This window comes from Anomalospiza imberbis, chromosome 1 (genome assembly GCF_031753505.1).
Source record: "Anomalospiza imberbis isolate Cuckoo-Finch-1a 21T00152 chromosome 1, ASM3175350v1, whole genome shotgun sequence".
Taxonomy (NCBI): domain Eukaryota; kingdom Metazoa; phylum Chordata; class Aves; order Passeriformes; family Viduidae; genus Anomalospiza; species Anomalospiza imberbis.
This window is the reverse complement of record NC_089681.1, coordinates 116,964,654-116,991,349: the sequence shown is the minus strand read 5'-3', so window position 1 is coordinate 116,991,349 and position 26,696 is coordinate 116,964,654. Positions and strand designations below refer to the sequence as shown.

General features: G+C 39.4%; 1 long non-coding RNA gene across 4 annotated transcripts in view; it reads right to left on the bottom strand.

Annotated features, from left to right (window-relative positions):
- Positions 1-18,267, bottom strand: part of LOC137484153 (uncharacterized) — an 89,744-nt gene extending 71,477 nt beyond the window's left edge. The window contains exons 1-5 of one of the 4 annotated variants that reach the window (XR_011004764.1): positions 18,182-18,267; positions 15,284-15,365; positions 13,423-13,574; positions 10,607-10,737; positions 271-435 (exon numbers count right to left, since the gene is read on the bottom strand). This is a non-coding gene — a long non-coding RNA (uncharacterized lncRNA). The remainder of the gene's footprint in view (positions 1-270; positions 436-10,606; positions 10,738-13,422; positions 13,575-15,283; positions 15,366-18,181) is intronic. The other 3 variants (XR_011004766.1, XR_011004762.1, XR_011004761.1) reach the window with 3 other exon arrangements.
- Positions 18,268-26,696: the final 8,429 nt, after the last annotated feature.

The following is a 26,696-nucleotide window of genomic DNA, read 5'->3' as shown; positions in this document are numbered from 1 at the left end:
GAGATATTGCTCCCTCTGCAAACTGACACAGGCTGCACCTTCCCTTTATGGTGGTGCCGGTGAGATGGGCAGCAGGTTAAGGATCACTCCAGAGAACAGAGCTAACCATGGAAACCACAGCAAAGAAGGACTCCATCAAAAACCCTGGGGTTAATGAACCATGCAGCAGCACCTTGAGACTCTCATTTCATTCCAATGAATGCTTGTAACTGGGAATTAAAACCACCAGCAAAGCTAAAACCATGAAAGGAGGAAGAGATTTACACTCACCTGCATGGGGAATTTTGAATTCCTCATTCCTTCAAGACAGACTCTTAACTCACCCAGCAGGAACTGTGGTTTGCCAGGATGCCTTAGCCATACAGATTTTCCACATGAACGCCCACTGCACATAATTTGTACTCCATGAGCTGTATGTGTTACCACAGGTGGGATCTGCAGACAAAAACCCCAAAGATGAACCCATATTTAAATAGTTTTTATTCACTCCTGCTTTTAACATGACCTTGGAGAGCATACTTATTCTTTTTCCATACTCATGCACACCTATGGGTTGGAATTTTCTTTATTCTGAAGTTTGTATTGTTATTTTTGTTATAAGGTCTATAAAAATATTTCAGGAAGCTGCTACTTTTTAAGTTCTTCCTAGGATAACAAAAAAAAAAAAAAAACAACCAAAAAAAAAAAAAACCCAAAAAACCCAGAGTCAGCTTCCTCTTTCTTTTTTACTTTTATCTTTAAAAAATAATTCAACAGGTGAGATAACTTAAAGCATACATCTCTGAGTTTTTGAATTAAACTGTTTGCTCTTTCTGGCTTTGGAGGCTTGGGTTGCTAAAATTTGAAGCACTAGTTCCCATTTTATTCCAAAGCATTTTACCAGAAACTGTGGTAAGATCAATGCTGCTTTTCATGGGAATTATGATTGTAGGTTAGCACAAGAAATGCAGGTCATGTGGGGAGCAATGTTGTACAGAACTGAAGCATGAGACTGTCAAACTGTAAACATCATGAGGCTTTTCCAGAGGAGAGGGGACACAGGCTCATTCTGCCCTGAGCTAGAAGGAAATATTCCTACTCTGTACGACAAACAATATTGCAAAATATTTTAATATTACCATAAAATAATATAAAAACCATAAAACCAATCTGATTTAATGCTTTTCTGCACTTGCCATTCTGTGAAATACACCTTCATGCTTTTCACCCTAAATGGACATTTTGCTTTTGAAATAATCTGCATTTTCCAACAGACAGTTCTCTTCTCCATGAGCTCTAAGAAGGCCAGCTCATCTCTTTCTCCTTGGCAGGGGTGGAAGGATGATGGACTCAACATTCCAGCCAGGAAGCTGCTCTCCAGAGCAGCTGGAGACCCCAGTACATGTAATTTGCAAAGGCAAATAACAAGCTTTTCTTAATACATGCCTTTGAGAAAAACATACCTCTAATCCCGATGGTCACATCACACAGTGAACACTATCAACATGTGTATAAAAGCATATTTTAAAGGAACAGATGAAGAAAAAGCATAGACAAGAGGTATAGAAATCTGTAACTGTAAACCAGCTACATCCAGTAAAAGGTTGAATTCTCACAACTGGCAGAAGGGGAGCTTTCTACCAAGGCTAAAAACAAGCTCCTTGTGGCAGCATCTGGGAAAAACGTGACACTGCAAGGAATCATGGTTCCCACATCCTCAACACGGCTGAGCAGCCATCCAAGCAATGGGGCATCACACACCCAATTCCATGAGGAAAAAGCCCACAGAGTAGAGGTGTACAGTAACCACTAAAGGGCAGGGTGGGAAAGAGCTCTGTTAATGTGGTGGCAGGATAAAGTTGGCAGTTGTTACAACCCAAATTACTTAGGCTTTTATGAACCAGGAGACAGAGTTTGACCTCAGATCTCCCATGGCAGCAGCCTAGGGACCAGAGCACTAGCAGGCCTGACCACCTTAACGTGACTGGCCTGAAGAAAGAATTTCCCTGTCTCAAATCAGTGGAATGTCCAGGATTGTTCAGGTCAGGAAGATGTTTCTTCCCCTCCTTTACTTCAATTTCAAAATAAAGTTAGTGCAGAAGATTCCAGCCTGGAGACACTTTGAGTGTATAACATGTAAAGGTCTCTCTGGGACAACAGAAAAATTGAACACAGGGATAAGAAAACAGAGATGGGAAACCTGACCAACTACAGACGTCAGAAAGGGGAGAAGGGTTACTGACCTATTTTTTATTTGTGAGAATGTGAGCAGGCACAACCCACAAAGATGTCTGGTCTGCTTTCTAAAGAGAGTAATAAAACCCCAGGAACAAGTGTGATACAGCATTTCCTTATTTACTGAGAAATTGAGGCAGAGGTGGATATTCACATGACCTAATTGCTGATGCCTACAATAAGTCTTTCATGTTCTCTGTAGGTAATGGAGAGAGTCAGGTGCACCTCCTAAGGGTCAGCCAGTTTATCTAAATTACACTCCTGCTATAAATCCCTTTCTCAATAAAGGAAGCATCTCTGTCTCTATTAATAATGCTTGACTTAGGAGTGCAATTAGTGCTAGAAGATTGATGCTGTTAGTACTACCAGGTTGTCTTTTCTCTTTGTAGTGTCAGAGCTGTAGAGCAGGCTGATTTTTCTCTGATCTTTTTTAATGGTTTATGTCTGCTTTCAAACAAAAGAAAAGCACAGGTTGCATCTAGTTTGTGATTAGATATCAACACACTGATACCAGATATGCAAACTGCCAAGAGTAGTTTTACAAATAAAGACAAGCTAAATATTAATAAGCATGACAAAGTCTTCTTCATTGGGGCCTACTCGCAGAAGGGGTGGGCAAGCCCAGGGCATCAATGGTAGAAACCAGCAAGGCAGCAAGTAATTTTCAAACCTAAAATAAAGATAAAAGCTAAGTGGAAACATACTCCATAAAACTTCTTTAAGCTGCCTTCCTCCTAAGGAAAAATGGAGGTATTATCCTGACAAATGTTATTGTGAAAAGTTCTGTAGTATTTTTATTGTTAAGGTTTCCTGTGTTTAAAAAACAGTTATTTTTTTTCTCCTAGTTTAGTTTACCTAACACAAAAATATTTAAATATAAGAGAAGAAAAAGGGAAAAGAAATTAATAAGAAAGGACTTCAAGCTCTTGAAACATTTTTTTCTGCAATGAACTCAGAGTGACCAAAGTTCATAACATAAGTTGTGCATGCAATATTTTCCACTGCTTACAGTTCCCTTCTGAACTTCCATTTTGTGGGAATACTCTTGGATCATTGCTGACCTGTCTTTGGAAAAGGCTCACTGTGTATTTTGGCTTGGCTTCCTTCCATTTCTACTCGTCTAAGTCTGTTCCCCATTTCAACATCTCTTATTGCCACATTGCCAAACACGTTACACAACCCCAGAGAAGCAATTTATAGGAATATTAGTAATTCAGCTGTGACAAAACAAGCACTTTTCCCTTTTAACAGATCATTCTCTCCTGGGAATCATAGTTATGTAGCTGTTTGCTCCCTTGTTTACAGCATTGCACTGGATGTGGTATTTAACCAGGCAAATGACCTAAAGCAGCATAAACCTCTGAAAGCCAGTGCTCAGCAGCAGCTTTCAAAGCAGAACCTGGCTGGAAATATCCTGTGAAGACTTTTTCAACAGAGCCTGGAAGAGTGTCATAGATGAGTGTGTGCCCTTTCTATAGCCTATCAAATCAAACCAAATGAGTGTAACAGCGAGATCCTGATTCACTGTCCATAGCCTGAGGCAGCACCATCCTGATGAGTGTCCTCAGCACTCTGGGAATGTAACCCATCACCAAGTACAGGACACTCTTAAAATACCAGCAGATATAAGGGTAAGAAGCCGCATAACTGAGCCCAGGACTGGAATTGCCCATAAATTATAAAAAGCTTTAAAGGGTTTGATAAAAGTACTGAAATTCACAAGTGTTGCCTGAACTTGTAAACTCTGTTTACTAGAACACTGGTTCCCATGAGATACTCCAACAGGCCATCAGTTTGCTAGGTCAAAGACCTTAGTTTTCAGTATCTTATTGGAAGATTACATCAAGTTAAATGTCAGCTTCTCTGGAAAAAGACGGCCCCCTTTATCTGAGCTTAAAACCTGAGCCACATCAAAACCTTTTCATCCATTTCTCTCAAAAACCAAAAAGCTTCTGATTCATAACATGAAGCATGTTTTGCTGACCCTCAGTTGTTATTTTTATGCTGTTCCAAATATTGCTACTCCTGCAGAAGAGCTTGTCAGATGGAGTATCTACCTGCCAGAGTTTAGTCTGACACATTAATGTGAAATAAAATCACTGACTTTGAATTTATGCATTGTTTACAAGCTGCAGCTCACAGTCACATTTATTTCTGCTTGACACTATAAAGACCTCTGTAAAAAAATTGGTGGTGTGAATGAAGGGCAGTAATTGCTCAAGCCATCTCCATGAATTCAACCTTCAAGTCAACCCAGAGAAAGCCCTGTAGCTACACTCTGCTCTACCATGATCATATTCATCCTCCATCATGCAGTTCATATAACCTAACACCAAACTTCAGTGGACAATTGTGGTCAAGACATACTCAAACTCTCCCAGGAATGAGAAAGAAATTTAGCAAGACCCTCTGAGCCAAGGAGCACAGCCAGGGGCAGAGCAGTGAGCTGCTGAGGCTGATGGCTTTCTGACACCTAGGTGGTGGTAAAGCAGGTCTACTAAAAGCAGCATGGCCACCCTCAGCTGTAACCACAGAAGGAGATGGTCTCACAGACACAAAATGACATCTTTCTATGTAAGGCTACTCAAGCAATCCAACACAGTTTTCACTTGGTTCAGTATCAGATTTTATGTTTTCCTGAGCCAAATTGGTGAGCTCTACAATCTGCCAAACATCAACACCACATGTCAGCACAGAGAGAACTTCATCAGAAAGACTTACTCAGATGCAGGCAGAAATAAATCTGTCACTGGTGCCATACAGTTACCAACAACATCCTCAGCCTGGGAACATGCATACAGAATAACACCCACACACCTATGCCTGGAGTGACAGATAGCATTCTCACCATGTGTCTGTCATTTCCTTTTGAAATCCTTGAGATATCACTGATGTCTTCTGGCTTCAACTAGTGCCTACATCTCTAAGAAAACATCACTGCATGGGCAGGGGGACATTTAGCTACTGGGTAGCACACAGCACACAGTGACTGCCCAGCCAGCTTAACTGGACATTTCACCCATCACCTCCTCATATGAGTGTGTTGTCCCTGGTTATGTGCAGTTACTGCATGCATTTTGATCAGGGATCAGCAGGAATGTATGTGCAGGGTCAGTGTTTGGCATGATGGGCCCTGAATAGCTCAAGGGATATAGTCCAGCCTGGAGCAGGAAAGCAGTTTGTTACTGCACCACTGGATCCATACACTGGGAGATACAAGCTTCTCTTTACTTGCCATCTCTTTCTGAAGTGAAGCATCAAAAAAAAATTATTTTTAAACAATCTTATCAGTAAAACTGAGGAGAAATGATGAAGCACAGGCAGGGATGGGAGTGAGGGGCAGAGGGAAGCTGAAATGTCATTAACTGCTCCCCACAAGGCAGCCGAATTTTGTAATACACCCCCAGCTTCTTAATGTCAGCACTAATGAGTAGGTTTTCTCCTGCCTCTGTGAGTTTTCCATCTTTCCAGGGCAGAACTGAAGGCTATGTAGGCAGTAACAAGGGAATGAGTAGGCAAACCAAGTGACAGATATTTGTCAAAAAAAAAAATTGACAGAAAATTCCCAAATCCTTTTCAAGGATTTTAGTTTGTATAGAATCACAGAATAGTAATAGGCTATAAAAGCACTGTAAACCAATAGCATTCACTGTCCAACCCGGAATAGGGGTAAATGGGAGAAAAACACAAGACTTAGGCCAGATTCACAAACTATTGGGAGCTTTTGGAACAGAATAAAATAGGTTTGAGCCCTCCTGTGTGAACTTTCTGGGAAATAATAAAGTTAATGAAAAACTGTCATGTCCAAACTCAATACTGAGATTTACTGATGGCTGTGCCAGCACAGTATGATCTGTCAATTTGTTGGCTACCCCCAGCAACAAATACTTGGACTTCCTCTAGCAAGGACATTTTAACCACATTCAGGATGAAATACATCCTAATATAACAGGACCTTATTAGATGTGTAATTGAGAAACAGGAATGATTTTTGGTTTCACCTTTAGTAAAGGGGGATGGTATAGCAAGGATGTTTGCAGCATTTTGTGCTGCTCCAAGACACTTCCTGCATAATTAGTGCTCTTGCACTGTGAAACTATTCAATTTATACCTTCCCTAGTGAGCAGTGCCATGTAACCACAGCATTCAAGTAGCAAATAATAGTTTGATTGCCCATGCTTATATTTTCCATATTCAGCAGAGCAGATACTTTATTTCCATTAAATTTTCCAACCACTCTTCGTTCATCCATGACAGACATAAAAGAGGATAGTTTACTCATAAATTTCCTGAGGCCACCTCATTGCAAAGCTCATAATCTAGATTCTAGAGAAACTTTCTCTGTTGCTATGAAAAGTAAGGGAGAAAAAGTGTCAGATGAACAATTCTATTTATTGCACCGTCTATGAAGTTGTGATAACAATAATGCAATTCTATCCCCAAATCATCAGTTGTTCTTCCTGAAATGACTGACTTGAAAGTGAATACTCATACTAAATGGTTTATTTTCTTCCAAATAAATTCATAGCTTTTAGGTATGTTTGTCTTTCTCCAAGATCTCAATATCCTTAAGCAGTGACTAAAGACAAGATTGCTGTTTTTCAAATAAGGCAATCTGGTGAGAGTTCACCTCTCTACTCCTTTAAGTGCATTAATAGAAATAGAAGAAAGACAGAAGGTTCCCCGAAAATATATGGATAATACAAACCCACAGCAGCAGGCGTTGGCCCTTGTGGTCCCAGGGACTGAATGCATCTGTTTACTTCTGCAGAGCTCTGATCTCAGGTAAGGGAGGATCACTGACTTCACTCTATCATTAAATCTCTGCCCTATCATGTTTCCACTAGCACTGTCCAACAAAAATATTAAAGAATTGTGATAAAAAAATAAGTATTTTAACTTGGTTTTGTACTTATTTGTGGACAACCTACTTTAATATGGATTTTAACTTCCGCTCAGAAAATATTTCTAACTCATTAAAATTACCCACACTCAAAAAACCTCAAAACAACCCAGACCCAAAAAACTATCCAAAGACCCCAACCCCAAAATAGAAAAACAGAGAGGACAGGGTGGGCTTTGCTGTCATTTATGCCTATGAACATTTGGTGGACATAGGGCCACTTACTAACTGATTGCTTTGCACATTGTCTGCTTACGGCAGAAAAAGGGAATCAGACAACACCAGAGAACATTTGGTCAACAATTTTTCCCAATGGAAATACTGTTGGCTAGTCCAAGCAACACCTACATGAAAAAAACCCCACATTAGTTTCTTGATAATATCTTATCGACAACTTAGCAATTATATCTTCCTTTGGCATTTAGACTCTATGATACCTTTGCTGTTTGAAAGAAAGTATGGTAACAATACAAACCCATGCAAGATGGAATTTTAATCGGAAGTGGATTAGTAATATCCATCTTTGTTTTGTAGCAAGTCTGAAATTGGACAGTTTTGTGCCAACCCACAAAGGCATCATAAACTGAAGAATTGGAGTGTCAGGAATCAGAAATGGAGAAAAATTTCTTTCAAAACATACTGTCTGAAGTTAATAGCTGATAGCAAGGTTAACACTGTGAGCATTATGAAGCTCACATTGCAGAAATGAAAAAAAAAAAAAAAAAAAAAAAGAGGCGTTGTTTCTATCCATCCCCCAGCCCCTTGCTTTTGTAAAATCTATATAATCGGGGAGTATTTCTCTCAACTGAGTTAACAGAGCTCCAAATAAGATCTAAAATATATTGTTCAATTTCCTTCACTTCTGGATGAAGCACTCACTTTCACACCAAGCTAAAACACAAGTAAAGAGATCACTAGAGCACTGAAGCTTTTTAGAGAAATGCAGCATTCAAAAAAGGTGAAAGGTATTAGTAGATAAGAAATAGCATTAATATCCTGTACTTCTGGTATTGCTTGCAGTCTCACAGGTTTGTAGAATGGAAAACTGGGACACTGCTGATTGAAGCTTAACTCACTTCCAGATGTAAGTTATTGTTTTTATCACCTGTATCTCAGGAGAGCTGTTGAATCAAATAGGTACTTCTCTCACAGGGAAAAAAGACATGCTAGAAAAGTAAGAACAGCCATACTAGGCCAGACTACTGCATCCTCTAGCTCATTATCCTTTCTTGCCTAGAGACCAGTAAGAGATGCTGAAGTCAGACTATCAAAACAGGCTAAGCACACAGTGGTGCTTTGCCAGAACACACTCCCAGCAATCAACAGCTTCAGGATTTCCCAAAGGAGAAGCATATGCTCATGTGTCCTAAGTGCTAATGGACTTTTCTTCTATGAGTTCCTCTGGTTGCTTTTGAACCTGGGTCAAGTTTCGGTCCCCACAATGCCCTGTGGCAAAGGCTGCCAGAGCTTAGCTAGAGATCATGGAAGAAAACTGCCCTGCCTATTCTGAACTTTTCAACCTGTTTTTTCACTTGGAAGCATGTAACAGCAGTGGAGAAAAAGGTGAATTACTTTTCCCTGTCTACCTTCTCTGCTACTCTTTATTTAATAGCTTGGTGTCATATTCTTTCCTCCTAGTAATTTCTTTTTCATGATGAAGACCTGTAACCTATTAAGTCATGTCTTGGAAAGAGGCCACTCTGTATCTCTGATCACTGTTGCCTTCCTTTCTTGTATCCTTTCTCTTTACTCATCCCTTTTAGGAATGAAGGATTCATGAAGTGGGCAATCATTGACTCTCACAGCAGCACCACTATTTCTCCCATTTTTCTGTTCTATTCCATCCTTAACATTACCTAATACACTTTTTCCCTCTTTGATCCTCAGTGAGCACTCAACAGACATTTTGACAGAATTGTCCAAAATTGCTCCAAGGTCTTCTGTGATTGCCAATAGCTACTTCACAGCCTATCACTGTATATGGGAAACTGGGGCTGTTCTCCAAAGTGCACTACTTTGCTTTTATCAACTGTGAGTGTCAGATGGCACTTTATCACCTAGTTATGAAATGTGATCTTTTTACACCATTTTGTGACAATCTCTGTTTGCTCCCTGAAACTCTGTCTATCCCTCTTTATCAGGTCACTCATGAACAACCTGGGCAGCACTGGCTGTAACACTGATGTCCAGGAGACTGCAGTGCTCTCCTTCCTTGCAAAAACCCATTGTCTGTACCTACAGCTCAAGTGAGATCCAGTGTATAAAGAAAAGCATTGTATGTAATTCTGTGTATTGCACAGTTTGTACAGTGCCAACAAGCACATTTCCCATAAATTCCAGGTCTTGTCTGAGAGCTTCGTGCAGATGTCTTAGATATCATGGAGCATCCCAGGTGACACAAAGTGCTTAGTTTTAGGCCACAGAATCCAGGTCTTTGTTTCTGCTTCTTAATGAATTGCAGACTCATATAAGAACAATCACATTGCTTAGTAGTTTTGCTCCTTTTCAAGTGTTTGGCAAAAGCTGTTTTGGAAATTCAGACCTACTATATCAGCTTTTCACACTTGCTAGCAACTACCCTACAGAAGTCTCTAATAAATTTCCACAGGATGAGATCCCTCTGGAAAAGCAATGATAATTCTGTATCATACCTTATTTGTGCATGTGTCTCCTTGTGTGTCTACTTTTGACCAAATTTCCTAAAGTTTTCCTGATACAGATTTATTGGTTTCTAAGTCCCAAACCCTCCTGAAAATCTGTTATATATCAATTCAATATATTGAATTTCAATATCAATATGTCAATTCATATTGAATATTTAATTTCAATATATTGAAGTCACACTTGCCACTTTTTAATCATGTGGTACCAAGGCAGTTTTATGTGCTGTATATAAAATGAAACAATTCTACTTCTCCACTAAATGTTGGTGCAACAATGCTGAACTAATGTATCCTAGCAAAAATTAAATCATGAATTAACCTGTAACCCACCCACATGCCATGATCAGATCTGGACAAAAATGAGAGATGTGCTTCTAATTCTTGCTGTATGGCCCTTTTGCATTTAAAAGTTACAGCTATACCAGCTATTCCTCCTAAGGTAAGCACAATCAGGAGTTGGCCAAAAATAAAGTTCTTTTGCTCCCGTGGCTTGTATTTAGTCCTTAAGCAGAACATGCTGTGGCAGCAAAGGGATTTTTTGGATGACCTTTGCACTGGGGCTATACTGCTATTGCCACATAAGGAAAAGGCTCTCACTCCTCACTCTCCTCGCTGACATTTCTATAACAGTATAGGCTGGACCTTTGTTTTAATACTTTGCCATGGCTGTCCCAAGGGCCACAGCAACATCTCAGCTCCCTGCATCTCTGTGGCCTTGCCCCCAGTTTCAGTCCTCTTCCTGCATCTTTCCCTTTACCTGTGCTTTCAAAGGAAACCAGCCCCAGCTGCTCAAATACCTGCCACTGTGTCCACACTGGATACATACCATCATTAAACAGGGGAAAGGCAGTGGGGTGTAGATCATATAACTGGATTTTCACCGGTGAGACAGAGGTGAAAGCTTCTCAGGGATGTTTAATTCATGAGTCATCACCATCTTTAAGAACTCAAACCTTCCTGTAAATTCAAAATGTGAATAACAGCTGGAATTAATTAAACAATGTCTCCTTTTGTATAATGAGCAGTAAAAAAAACCACATATAAGAAATGAAATTTTACTATTGTGTAAAGCTGTTTTAGAGGAATCATTGCTTTTGTCTATGAGGGAATCTATCTCCAGATATAATTTACTCCTTTATAGAGATCTCATTTCTCTTTAACATCAGAAGCAAAATCTCTTTCTTCTGTATTTCTGAAAAGATTTATTCATAGCCACTCTTCTGGTAAGATACTTCAATCTTGTGGTAATATTTAGACAAGGTCAGTTTCTGGCTAAACCTAATGTGTTGCTGTAGATTATTCATATGCTTAGCCAATATCATATAATATAAATGTATTAGGACATTTACCTGGACTACAACATCTTTATAAATATTGGAACAACTACAGAATAAACAAATAGAAAGGCATTGCCTGTGGCTGACCTGTGATTTGGAGCTCTCTCTCAATTCCTTGACCTTCACTTTCAGTGTATAAAAACAAACCCAAGTATCAAAACCATACGGCTGTCACTTCCTCTAACACTCTAACACTCTAATGCTAACATAATAGGAATGGAACATAGCATGTAACGTGCCTTGACAAGTGCCCCTGCATCAATACATTCATATCTGTATTTCAAAGCTGTGTTGCACAGATCTCCATCAGGTCTAATGCTATTTTCAGCTTCCAGCCTTTGTTCCTTGCCTTCTTCTTCACCTTCCCCAACAGAAGGAAAATCTAAGATGAAAGTCAAGCCATGCTGACTGTTCAGTAGGCTTCTGTGGCTCACCTCTGCCTGGAAGATCCCTGTGCACAGGAATTGGTTTGGATTCTGCACAGCAGATCACAATAGTGTGAGTGAGAGTGGCACCAAAACACCCCATCATTTAATGCAATGACCTACTTTCCTCCTTCAGCATTTCTCCCTGGGACTGGGTTTACTTCTGTGCTATGAGAAGTGACAAACAGCAGGGAGGGTGGGAAGAGACCAGACTGAATTTTTTAAGACTACAACACACAGAAGACTTCAGTCAGACTGATGAAGATCTGCAAGTTTACCAGAGACCATTTGTGTCTTACTCTGCTCCTGCAGCACATTTTCAGGCACACACACAGTCTTCCAAGGTGCACCCAGAGAGCAAGGCCTAGAGCAGGTGGGCAGCGCCAAGTGAGTGGACAGCAGCTCCAGAGAGCTGCACAGCTGCTTCCCCAGTGTGGGATGTGCTTGGGGCTGCTGTGGTCAATCCAGGCACCCAACAGCAAACTAGTCCACTTGACAAACACTGTAATCTGGACAGGAGCATTTGGTGCTTCAGGTGGTACAACTCTCATTTCCCCCTCAGGATTTCAAAAGTCTATAAGATAATTTTCAACTTGGGAACACCATAGAAATATCAGGTTATAATGGCTGAAATGAAGCATTAGTTCAAGAGCATGAAATCAGAGATATTTTTGAAAGTGAATATAGTTGATAGTATGCTATGGGAGGTTAAAAACCCCAAACAGCCATGATAAGTGGATATCTCTGCAGGAGAGGTTGAGGATGAGGCAGGAGATTCCAGATAGGTGGATGCCTAAACCTAAACATTACGAGGAAACCTGCAGATGTTTCAAGGTCTATTTCAATATGCAGAACTCAGGCTATGAGTCTATATAACAGATGGCAGCTTCTGAGTCACTAAACATTATTATTTGGCAACAAATTTATGCTGTCTCAACCATGTCTCATGGGATTCTTGCCACAAACTGCTGTGAAAGTGATGTGTGTTCTGCAACATTCAATTGCAGAGTTTCTAAATCATTGAGCAGAGTTCCACATAACTGTAGACACAGACACATACATAAATAAAAGATCTAAAGTAAACTTGGCATATATCAGCCTGAGCAAGAGAAATCCACACTGGAGTCCAGAGGCCCACCATTTTCTGTGTATTTCTGAATTACTAATGCTTGCACTTCTTTACCTCCTAACAGATTAAATAATTCATTTTTTAAGGAAGGTTTTGCAGAGATATTTAGTAAATATGACAGGGGAATTATATCTTAACACTGAAGTCTGGCATTGAAAGTAGCTTTCTCTTCAAGATATTGGCATAAACAACAACTACACCCTATTTATAGACTGACTCCAACAGTGCTACTATGAGTATTATATGTCCTACTCAACAAGTAGATAAAAGCTCAGAAGGCCAGATACACAAAAATTTTTAGGTACCTAAATGCTTCCTGATTTCATTTAGTCTGAGTTTGGTATTGGTGGGATTTAGGTACAGGATCTGGCCCTTTGTATCTTTGCAAGGCTATTGGAGGTATTACTCTCATGGTTACAGGATTAAGAAGCCCCAGCTCCAGTCTTTTCCTCAGTTTATTAGGCTACAGCCTTTTCTCAACTGCATCAAAAGAGTTAATAGAAATAGCACGTGACCTTTCTGTGATAAGGCTTTTTATCACAGCAGCCTCCCAGAGAGTCACTCTCTACTTTGCAGAGCTATTAATAGACAACATTCCTACAGGAACATAATTCACAGAGCTGCATGCACAAGACATGCACCAAAAGCTCATAAAGCAGCAAATGGATTATGCTCTGAATCAAAATAAACAAGCTGCACACACTGCACAGTGAAATCTTCAATACAAGCTCTCTACATAACAGCTACAGACCTGAAACCCTAAAGGAGAGAGAAATGGTAGAGGGCAGACAACAGCCTAATGATTTAGTATCACATCTTGGGCAATGTGATTGTTATTTTCAACCCCTGGTAACTCCCTTCTGCCTGTTACACATTTTATTTCTATCCTGTAAGGACTGTTGACTAGGAATTTAAGGAAACCTATGAACAATTAGAGCAGAGACTATTTAGAAAAGATGAGTATTGTCTTCTTAAATAAGGGAAGAAGAAATACAGAAAAGTGGAAAGGATGGCTTCTCTTAAAGCAAAACAAACCTTTAGAGTTAAAGCATCCCCCTTTCAGAAAGAACACCTCTTTCCTCTTTCTCCCATACAATGCCATGCAGTTTATTGAGTTAAAAGGCTGCCGAATGAAATACTTCTTTCTCAGCAATATGCCAGTGATATCTTGAGCTGCTCATAATAGAAAGCAAAGGCTGCCAATATTTTTTGTAAACAAAGCCATTGCTTGTAGGCAGTTATGAATCTAGAAAGTGATAACTCCTCTCAGTGCTGCCCTTTAAATTGTCATTTTTAGCAGAAACCTGCATTTTTGAAAAACAGAACCAGGGCATAGAAAAAAACCAGAACCAGGTATGGTCTGAACTGGAGAAAACAATCTCCCTTTCCTCCAGGTTTTATCTGTCAAAACAGGGCAACAGAGCTTTGCAACCTTGACATTGTACACTGATGTCAAGATGACTGCTATTATACCCTGTTCACTGTGCTAGGTATGGTAAGGGACCTACTCCATCAGTACAGATAGTAGTAGTAGTTTAAGAAATGAAACAGTTAAAGAATTGTTAAACTACAGCCATAAATAAAGAGATGCTTGTGGACAATTAACATATAAAAAAATTCTGGATTTTGTTTTTAAATTTTAAGGTTTTCCTTACTACTTGCTTTATGCATACACCATTTTAAAATTGATCTGGTGGTAATTCATAGACAAAAAAAGTTCTGGCTGATTCAAGGAACAAAAAAGCTATTACATGGACAGCATCACAGCTTAATCTCCATTGCAAAAGTATATGGAGTGAAATCCTGTTCCTTCTGAAATGCAGAGGAATCTGTCATTGAGTTCAATAGAGACAGGGTTTCAGCCATCAGTTGAAAGCATTTCTAAACTGAAAGATGAGGCAACCAGCACAAAATCTTATTAGTTAACATGAAACAATGCTTAGACAAAAAAAAAAATTCATATTCATATAGTTTTGCTGTTGGAGGGGCTTGCAGTGAAGGCATATTAAACGCATTTCCAAAGTCAAGCTTTATGAGCTCTGCTTCTGTAACTGTGTAGACATGCAGAATTAGGTGCTGTTAGAGCTGGACCTTTGTGATCTTTTCTTCTCCTGTAATGTTTAGAACGTGTCCCTGATTTGCAAAGTGTCAAACAATCCTAGAGTTGTCAAACATTTTTCGATTTTATGGAGAAGCAGACAGTAACAGACATGAGATGCTCCCTAAGGATTTTATCTGCCCAAGCTTTCTCCTCCTCTATATTTTGTGCTAAAGTAGTGATGTCCATGCATCTCTGCTGGTATCCCACCTTTCACCTGAGCTTTGGCTAGAAGGAATACCAGCAACAGTTCTGCTTGTAGAGACCTCACTTTTTTTTTTTTTTTTTTTTTTTAACTGCTTTTTTCCCAGCAATTATGAAGCAGGACAAAATATCAGTGCACAGGCTTCCGTAAATGCCTGAAGTCTAAAGAAATCTTTGAAAGGGAGGGGAGTTTTCCTCCCATAAAGCAGACAAAATAAACTGGAGCACATTCTTTAGCCAAGTAACATGTTTTAGTCAAGTAACATGCTCCATCTCATTTTAAAAGAGAAGTAGTGTAAAACCACCTCACCTTGTTCCATCACTACATGTTTTTTACAGTTGTTCTGTTGCTGCTTCAGATGTTGTAAAATGCACCAGAGTTCAGTCAAGTGCTGCTTTAGCCCTCATGAAAACAGGCATAGGAAATTCAATACCCTTCTAGGGTTTTTTTCCTTCCAAGCTCCCCTCAGCCATCATTCCATCTCTTCACAAACAGCATCCAGATGTTAACAAACATACCAAACTTACTGGTTTTCTGTGGCACAACCCTTTTCTATTTAGCTGTTTCTATCTTTTTATCTGCAGCCTTTGGTGATTGTTTGTATTTCCAGCTTACCACAAAATATGTTGCATGAGCATCAACAAAAGAATTCTTTTAATATGAACCAAAACAATATTATTTGCTTCCAATGCAGGGAATAGAACCTTCATTTAAATTTATGTTCATTGGAGCTTTCACTAATAGTTTTCTGGATGGGAAGTCAATGTGGAGTATCACTGAATGTTCCAGTTGGATTCCAATAGTGAACTTCTATCTTCAGAGTTCAAATCAACTCAGTTCCAAAGAGACTGAGGATCTTTTAAATATTTTTGAAATGTGCTTCATTTGGTAGAAAATAAGTCCTCATGTCATGAACTAAAGGTTTCAAGATCAATACAGGTCTAATAAGTTTAAGAAGTAACAAAAGTATAATATACTATGCCTTGCACAGGCTTTGCAGCATCACTGAACACATTAAAATACATTAAAACACTTTAAAAAACTTTCTGAGCTAAACTTATGGGCAGGCTGATCCGAACAAGGTTATTTAGGGTCTTTGCAAATGACAGTGAGAAAAATTTAAAGGAAATACAATTATTTAGCTAATGAAAATTATCATTACAGTCAGCCTTTAGAGACACCTGTAAATTCTGAGACCTGTGGGGCTGGATTTGCATCAACATATTCCTTGGGTCAAAGGAGCTCCATTCTAGGCAAATGAGAGAGAAAAGGAAGAAAGAAAAACAGGACTAAGAAAGTTAAAGCAAAGCAGTGACAATGCTGTCTTTGAGCACAAGCCCTCTGCTCTGCTCCAGAGCAGCAAGCTAGAGGAAGAAAAATCCACAGCAAATGTCTTGACTACACTTCCCTGCTCATGCCACAGTTTCAGGGCTCCTACCTGTTTTCCTATGAGAGCATCCCACTTTCCCCAGAAAATTATTTTTCCCCCATACAATCTAGAAAAAAACTTATCAGCAACATGAAATGAGATTGCAATTCAAATGCAATAGATGCTCTGTTATGACAGGCTAGATAGATAAAGTCAGTTGTGACACAAGTGTGATTATGGGAAAGGCCTCCATTTTTTTTTGTGTGTTTTTACACAACCAGTGCTCTGCAGTTGAAAATTTAGTTAAAGAAATAATGCATACAAAGTGATCTCTGACTGTATGCAGCAAAGGTCCAGATGCTATTGGGTTACACTTCCCTGGACAGGCAGCACTGAAAGTTTGAACAGTATTGCCTCAATAAAAATGCAAGTTAAAAGCAACTCCAGGCTGTAATAGTGCAGTTGTTGCTTATATTCCTACCCTAATTTATTTAACAGTGTTTACTATTTTTTCTCCCCAGGAGTAAGATTCCAAACAATTACTCTTTTAACTTGCAGTCTCCAAACTCTGTTCTTTTCTTTTATAGAAAGACTCCATAAAGTCTTATTCTGTTCACTTTTTTTCCAATTAAAAGTCTTCTGAAAACTTGGTCATTTATACTCAAGAAACAGCTTCAAAGGAACTCCTATGAGAAAAAGTGTTTAGAGGTGATTAGCAAAGCCCATGAAGATATACAGGGGCAAGATCCAGGTTTAACCTCAGCTACAAGGAAACATTAAGCTTTTGTTGTCAAATTAGAATCAGAAACATGAAGAACCCATGGAGAAAACCAGCAATGTTCAGAAAATACTCTATCCTCATAGAATCATGGCTATAAAACAAGAAAATCTCAGGAGTTCTCAGCAAGATAGGCAAAACCAGATTTTGCCTCCTGGAATAAGTAATTTGAACTGAAGTTGAACTGTTCCTACCACAGGAAGAAAAAGTGGACACAAGTGGGATGCAGAGCCAAAGAGCTAGAAATTTTTGAAATTGGCTTGTTGCTGTCCTAAGGAGAGAAGGGGAAAGTTGTTGGTCCATAACTGTGAGTCGTACCTCAGATGCCCTATTGCTCTTCCTTCAGCATGAGCACCCTGGCCTCTGACAGTTCCCAAGGAAACAAACCAGGATTACGGCACTTTAGTTTGTTTACTTTGGTTTGAGCTCCCCAGAGCAACTCTGACATTTAAAGGGAAGGTTCTGGCTACCTATTGCATTGAATTTGTGTGCAGAAAGGTTTTGGTAGCAGGAGGGGCTACAGGGGTGGCTTCTGTGAGAAGCTGCCAGAAGTTTTCCCTATGTCTGATGGATTCCAGGGCAGCTGACTGCAAGATGGACCCACCACTGGTCAAGGCCAAGCCCATCAGCAGTGGTGGTAGTGCCTATGGGATTACAGATTTAAGAAGGGGAAAAGTCCCCTTTAACCGTAGACAGAAGAGTGAGAACATGTGAAAAAAAGGCCTTTAGAGGTGACACTTAGTGGAGCCCCTTTGGCTTTGTTGCCTTTTTGTTGCTTGCTGAGCACTGGTTGAACCTTGTTTATGGTAGTAGTAGTCATCTACCCCAGCACAGAAAGTCACTTTTCAATAAATCTATTGTTAGCCAGCTGTGTTCTGTATGTGAAATTGTTAAGCCAGTTCCTTCCCCATTCTGTGTTATCTATTTCATATAAATGATTCATGAGGGTTGATTTGTTAGTTTGCTTTTTTTAAGAGTATGCAGTTATTCTACAAAGGATTATATAAAATATTCATGAGGTTCAGATATAATACACCTGCAGCATAGTTGCATTACCTACCAAGCCTTACCTCAGTTAGACTGATTTATTTATTTTGGCTGTTTTCATGTTTCACTCTTTCAAGCCACATAACTTCTTAACCAAAGAAGTTAAGAAACTAAAGTCAATGAAGTCTTTCGCTTTTACAAAAGACTTTACCCCTCCAGATATTCACAGATCACAAATCCTGACCTGATCAGAGCCAGATGGCATGAGTATGCCTAATCCATTATACTAAATGTTTTGGAGGGGATTACTGAGACAGTAAAGAGCACGCATCAAAGAAGAAAAGAAGAAAATAAGAAAAGTTTTCTTCTTGCTTGCACTGAAAGAAACAAACCAGCACTTAAAATGCATGCAAAATTAAATCATTTAATGTAATAAATGCTTCTCTTTGTAGGAATGCCAATGTTTAACAAATAAACAAATTAATGTAGGTATAAGGAGACCATGAGATGATGATACAAATGAATGTTTTGCCAGACCTAAGTTTCATCTCTGCCTATCACTGCTCCCAAAGGGAACCAATTGTGCAGTTTTCATTCCACTATGCTGATGTATTGCTTTTGCTGCTTCTAGAAAGGGGAAAAACTAGAAGCTTCACCAATTGAAAATAGTTTTGTTCTTAAAAAGTGATCATTTTGTTTGTCTACTTCATACTAGAATGAAGAACATCTGTCGCTGTTGAGCAGGACGGTAACAAGAATGACTCCAAATCAAAGGCTAGAGAATGAATTCCCATTTATTTCAAATGCACCGCTCTATTTATAGAGAACATCGTGAGGACTAATTTCATCGGTCTTAGAGTAAAAACATCTCACACCATTGGTGTGCAGTGAATGACGCACAGTGGCAGAACATATCTATAAACAATGTGAACAACAAGATAGATTAGAGAATTATTTACATTCTTTCCCAACTGTCTCCCAGGCTCTCGCCTGGTCAGAAAACCTTCTCTTTTTCTCTCTGCCTGAACTGAGAATATCCACAAACATCCACTAGCCAAGGGCTTAATCAGTACTTTTTGATGAACTGAATTGCATAATGATGCTAAATAATACTAAATAAACATTTCTAACAATGTGTTTGAAATAAACCCTGAAAAGGTTGTTATAGAGTGACCTGCAATTATAAGGAGCTGAGGGAGCAGACTCACAATAGTTCTTTGTCTTAGAAGACAGAAGGATAAGGAAAACAAGACAGCTTTGAACAATCAATGCATCACTACCAATGGCTACAAATATAGCAACTTCCCAGCAGTGGGAAGAATATGGAAATGCTGCTGAGCACATTGTAGCCCACCAATTCCCAATCCTCCCCAGCCTGGCAGGATTTGTAGCTTATTCTGGTGGTAAGCAGGTCTGTATGGTGCAACCAGTCCTCAAATACTCTGCACAGCCATTAATCCCATACACACCAGTGAACCCAAAGGCATTGGAAAGAGAGAATGGCTTCATTCAGTTTACAGGCCAGAAATCTTCATGCACCATTCATAGACTATTTGGTCTGAGTGGCCATTCTTGTACTGGCCTACACATCAGTAGGATGAAAGAATAAGACCCTCTGTGCACTAGCTGCCAGCTCTTGAGTTTTAAACCTATGAACAGACTTCAACTTATAAATGCTCTCTCCATACTAATTCTGGGAAAGATTTTTGGAATACCAATCTGCAGCTAGGGTGGGAAAAGTACAGCTGAGTCACACTTTTTATCAGTTACATAAACTTTTAAACTTTTATTTCTATTAAACTGTTTTCTGAATATGCATTTCTCTTTTTTTTCCCTACTTGCTGATCTTGATTTGGCATTGTTTTTATCTACACCAGAATAATAGTGGTTCCTATTTTCATGGCAAGTTTTGCTTTCACATTTATGGTAATAACAACAACAAAAAACCTCATACTGTTTTCCTGGTACTAATCAGCCCAATGTATCATGACTCCAGAGCTGACAAGTTGTGGCTTTGTTATGGGTACAGTTAAGCACATGCTTTTCAGTTAAGCATAATATTCATTCTGTCTCTCCGCTGGATTTCACTTTAAATATACACCACCTAAATCTAGAACAGCTTCTTGTAACCACAATCGGAACCTAGCCCAGCCAATTAATTCAGGAAAGGAACGCAAAAATACTACAATACTGTTCAATGTGACAGCATTGTTATAACACATTACATGCTAAAATGTTGTGGGAAAGAACCTGCAAGTAAGACTTTCCACTTTGTGCTGCTTTGGTGGGGCTTGACATATACAAGCAGAGAGATCTGTCACACCAAGTGGGTGGCTGAAAGGTCAGCTCCCATATGTGGCTGGGCACATTCAGTAAGACCAAATTCCCTCCTGGAATGTATATGCAGGCACAGGGATTGGCAGCACAGTTGTCCTAAAAACCTCCACAATTGCAGGCAGCAATTCTCACAGCAGCCCACACAGCTGAGGTGGGACAAAGGCCACAGCCTGACCTATTCCAACCCTCCTCTCACTCTTCTCAAGTGCCAACACACAGACCAGGGTGATGTTCAGCCAACAAAAGCTTGAGGCTATTTCTTACACCTCTTTTACAAATCCTGCTACTCAAAATCCCGTGGGCAAGTGTGAAAAGTGACAGCAATAAAGACAATGAAAAAAGGTGTCCTCATGGTAAACAGCCCGGCCTACACCCACACTGTGAAGGATCTGTCAGTTTTCATGGGGCAATGAGAACTGGAGCCATTTCAACTGATTTTTGCATACTTGATGTTCCACATTACCCAAGAGCTCTGTTCTACTTTCTTTACTGGAACCTAACTTTATGTGATGCACCAGCACTTGCATTTCCAGCTCTGGCACAAAGCACTTAAACCTGCAGGTATCATCTGCTCCTCACTGTGCGTTGAAAACATGCCACTGGAGTGCACATCGAGTTTGAGGTTACTTTCGAAACTCTTGTCCTTTACCCCAGCCAGAAGGCAAACTTATCTCACATCTTGTATCAGAAATGGGGGCCAAATACAACTGCCTGACACTCTAGAGCTTTTTCTATAATTTTCCAGTACTGAGCCCTTACAACTCCACTAAGCTGGAAATCATGTGTGCTACTTCTACTTTGTAGGTTTTCCAAAATAGCTGAAAATAAGAATTAAATTAATCCTAGATGCAAGATAGAGACTTCAGACGCGTGAACCATAAGATTTAGTAATAATTCTAGAAGGAATCACCCCACTTTGAAGCAAAACAAAGCTTATTCGTTCTCTCCATGCTTGATCAGCTGGGGCCACTCTGATTACTGTTAGGGAACTAGTAGGGAAGGAAAACCAGAGAAATCTCAGTATTATCACAGGGCTGACTAGAAAGGGAACCAAATTCCTCTATTCCTCAACTTTAGGCAATTACAACCTATTCCCCCTTTTATTCTCTCTAACTGGTAATCAGCCATGTCTCGCCACCCAAGAATGAAACTGCCCTACAAATATGTTACACACTAATAAAGGAATTTATTTTTTTTTCCACCATCTCTAACCTCCTATTTTAGGAAATTTGGTTTGGCTTTATTCCCCTGCCCTCCTTGCCAGCAAAATTTGTTTTTTTTTCCCCTGCCCAATCAATTCCTTGAGTACATTTCAATTTCTTGCCATGCTTCTCCCCTTTGCCTATTGCACACCTACCAATTTGCACTTGTTCCTCTAATTATGGTTTCTATACTTTTCCCTAAAACAGGCTGCCATGAACTAAGTAACAAACAGCATTCCCTAAATGCAAAAACAATGTTAAATGAAGTAAGTGAACAAGGAGACAAACTCCAAGGAGAGAAAATTGCAGCTACACAGCCCACACTTAGGAATGTCTCTAAATACTCATGAATAAACAAGATTTAAGGGAAGTAAGGGCATTCAGTCAAGGAAGATAGATGAAGCAACAGTTTCTTCGTCTCAACTGCTTGGCATTTAATATATCAGTGAGATGGCAGCAAGCCTTGACTTTAGTACAGCTTGAGCCTGCAAGGATAACAGTTTGTACCTCTGCCTTTCAGGTGCCACAGTTACTCCTGGTCAGACAGTAGTGTGGGAATGTTTGCAGGGTTTTGCCTTCAGAATGAAGGAAACAAATTACAGCATGCAATTATCAGACACATTCCAAGGTTACAAAAGTAAAGCCACATAATTATATTATTTATTGCTCTTTTTTCTCTAAATGGACACCAAGTAGCCTTGTACTTTGCTGACCAAACCTTCATCTTCTGCTCAAAAGAGGATCTTTGAACCTTTGTTCAATAATACAACTCCTCAGCATATTGTAATGTACCTCACATGAATCACAGCAGCTGAGGAAGAGGTAAGGACCCAACACTGACATCTTATATTCTCTTAAAGTTAGGCAGTTGTAAATATGGACAAAGCCAAAGTTACAAAATTAGGCAATGAACTTGTCACCCTGCCAGCATCCAACTGGAAGAAGCTTTCTTCTTGGAATACAATTTAAATAGATGTATGGATTCAATTAGCACCCGCCCAATACGAATGGCGCATAATTTACATTTACGTCAAGCTGCCCTATAAATCTGATAGCTTTACAGTCATCTGCCTGCGAGTACCTTACCCGCCATTCTGACTGACTGCCAACATGTTTTGGCTATTTATGCAGTGAGAAACAAAGGGAGCTCTTTTTTTTGGTTCCTATGTCCTTTAATTTTAGTTTTGGAAAGAAAGCTCATGAATTTTCCCATCCTTCTTTCCCTGAAGTCTCTTTTAGAGGGAAGAAGAGAAGGGCAGAAAGAATATGAGAAGAATAGCAGAAGGAAGAAAAAAATGTGAACGTCTCAAGCATGTCCTCATGTCCTTAAAATGCTAGAAAAGAAGGATGACTATTTCCATTTCACTTCCCTCCTCCAGTTTCAAGCACTCTATGGGAGAGGAGATGATGACATTAAGAAGTATATCAGGAACAGCTGAAGCAGGAATATCGATGGTGTCTGAAACATCAGATAGGTTTTCTCTCTCAGTGAGTTAGGAGTTGTGATGTAAAACTCAACCATTTCCTTCTCCCACTTCACTGCTCATAGAGAGTGTTATTTATTCCTAATGCACTGTAGAACAAGCTTTGGGGGAAGTGTTTCTCTCTACTGATTCTCCAGAGATGTCTACTTACAGCCGTATTTAAGTACCACTCATGTAATTTATGCACCTCTTGCATTAGTTGCTCTCTTCTTTTGTTCCCTAACTGATTCAAGGAAAGCAAATGAGATAAAGGCACACTGCAAACAACAGTTATTCACTGAGTGACAAGAACTTTGGCAAACTCAAGTTGAACACGAGACTTGCAGGGCAAAATTTCATATGAAGCTTCACTGTTGAGACACTCATAAGACATGAAAATGGATTTCAAAACATCTAAAAAATTTTAGAGTAAGTAACCACCAAATGAACAACTATTGAGAACTGTTTCTATTCGTGAGTAATGCAGCAGAATAAATCTTCAAAGGAGCCACAAAAATATGCTCCATGGCATTCTTGGCATGGTAATGCTGGCAGTTGAAAAGGTAGTTGTAGGGAAGAGTGGGGGCATTTATCTTTTATCCCCTTTTGTCCTACAGTCCTACAAAAGGAAGAAAATACTTTTTTTTTTTTTTTTTTTTTTTTTAGTTGTCATCTATAGTTCATTTCAAAGTGGTTCATATATTCCAGGGAAAAAACCTTGGGTAGAAAAGTGACAGCTATAAGTCAATAAATCTTCTCATTACAAATCATCACTTCTGATATGAATTAGAGCTCAGATCTTGCAAAAGGTCTGTCCTTATAATGAGAAGAAGCCATGTGTCCTGCTCCAGAAAAATACTTTGGGCTAAGGTTTTACTTCTGAGCAGTGCTTTGTCTGGATATCCAGAGGACACAAGTACACCCAAGGCAAAGCACCTGGCATGAGTTCTGGCACTCTCACACCAAGTAGAGTGGTGTGTTCTGTAGCATACCTGGGACAGCAGCAGGACCTCCCAGGGTTGCCACTCTCTACCCACAGCATCTGCTGGTTGTCCCTTGTCAGATCCTCTTCTCAACCCTGAACTCAGAAGACAGAGGCTGTCAGACAAAGCATAAATCACCCTCCCACCTGAAGCTGCAAGTCTTGACTTTTTCACGAGGCAAGCACCTGAGCACTGCCTTCAGCTGAGAGGCCACTACAGTAGCAATCAAATAATGTCAGCTCATTCAGCCCAGAGTTTGGCAAAACCACATCTCTTGTCTCTTGCATGCCACAGGGTATCTTCTGATGTTCAAGGCTGCTTGCAAGGAGGCTTGATTCCACAGTCTGGCAAAGCTGGCTGTCAAAATGATTGTCTGGGCATTTGGCCTACATTCTCCATTTGTATTTTTCATGTTTATACTAATTTATGCATATAAATCAGCTATATGTATCCATTAGCTTTTCTACATTTTAACAGCCAAATACTTCTGAGTGAATATTAAAGAGATGCTAATAACATGGCAAAGCTAATTAAGCATTGAGCATGTTGCTATGTAGCTAGCATTTTAAGGAGAACTACAGCGGCTGTGATGGGATTTCATTTATGTGCAAGAAAACACCCTCAAAATAATCAGAAATACATTATTCAGAAAAATACAATATCAAACTATTTCAGCTGTCATAATGACAAAAAATCAAGCCATTTAACAATTATGTAAGAAAGCTTCAATTTATACAAGGAGGTAAGGCTTTTTCCTCTTATGCCCTAGATGATTGTGGTTGCAATAATGCTCTCTATTTATGATGGAACTGGATGAAGTAATCTAGTCTAAAATAGAACAAAAGAGATAAACACGTATTAATAAAAGCACAGATAAAGCACATCAGCAGATATGCCAAGGATCTCTCAGTTGTCAAATACAGAGACAGCAAGTATCTTTAGAGTTCAGTATATAGCTACTCTAAATGTTAACAGCAAGCACAGGCAGGCAATTTAAACGAAGACTAAAGCAGCAGGAAAGCCATACTGCACTGCCTCAGCTGCCTCTCCTGCTAAGGATCCTGTAACCTCATGTGAAAGTCTTATTTTCCTATTCTTGCTTTATAAGGTAGATCAAAGCCTGAAATATAATTTTCCATGTGAAATGTGATTGCCAACTGTATTTAACTCTGTTAATGTAGCACTGCAAAGTTCTATTTCTTTTTGTCATACCCATGTCAACCATTATGCCTTTCCTAAGGCTTAATGTCTAAGCCTGTCTTCCTAAGTCTTTTCTTTTTTAGATTTTAATGTCTATAAACATTTTGAAATCTAAAAATAAACCTAACTTATGATAGCTTGTAGTTCTGCTCAAGTATCACAACAGTTATTCTGCAGCTGTACTGACCCTGGAATCTCATACTGTGCCTTCCAATAGCCGTGTAAACTTCAGTGGGTTTATACAACTTAAACATCTGCAATTTATGCAGTTCAGTAGATGAGATCAATACACATTTGAATGCCTCCAAGCATCACTTAATCTAGGAAGAAATTATTAGTAAAATTAAGTATGAAAACCAGATATGGCTGTATCCACAGAGGAGTAAGATCTGAAAATGGCATAGTGGCTACATTAAAATGGAGAAAAGTCATAGTTTAAAGCCATACTGGTTTTGAAGGAGAAACCAAAACTTGCCTCTGTTACAGCAATGGCATATAAAAGGCTAGAAAGAGATCGCATGACCTCAGTGTTATTGAGACATTCTGAATTTCTGGATTATTAAAAGAAAAAAGGAATATATTCAATCAGGTTGACACACAGCAGTCCCAACTTCTGCAAAATTGCTCTTGAAATAAGATGCTGGCACACTACGTTTGAGCAAAAGCAGACTTTCAGAATGGGATAAAGCACTGTGTCATTTAGAACGGAAGTAATGAAGATTAGATACAGCTAACTATAATGTCTTAGAGTCAAGCAGGTTATATCCCAGCCTTTCAACAGCCTTCCCTCTTCCAGACAGTCTGTCACCCCTATGACATAATAGGGAAACCTCCAGATGGGAGAAACATTTTCCTATGATGATTTTTACTACAGTCTAAAGATCCATTGCAGGGTTATTTCCACTGATTGCCTCCCACAGGTCAAAATCATCCAGTTAAGATGTGCATCTAAAACAAGTATCGCTGTCATATTCCCCAAGGCAGCAAAACATAAGGAGGATTTTGCCAAGATTAAAAACAAACAAAAACCCCAACTAAGACTAAATGTCAATATACAAAACCTGTTAAATGGTAGCCCTGCATAAAAAGACTAACATGAACCTTGCATCTCAAGATTTATGCTCCTAAATTTGGGGCTTTGATTCCTGAGTAAAAGATTTTCAAAAACAGTGGTAGAGATGATGGTTTGCTTAAGCACAGCACCTTTTGCTAGAGAAAGCCACCCTCAACAGCCATAAAAGAAGAGAGTGCAGCTGCTGAGATGATGCCTTGAGTGGATTGCAAGGAGGGCATCTTCCACAGAAAAACAAGAGACAACAAATGAGGCCCCCATGGTTGTGACCTGCAGCCTCATGAGATGATAGATGATGGGTGCTCAAATTATAAGTTTGTACATAGCATTT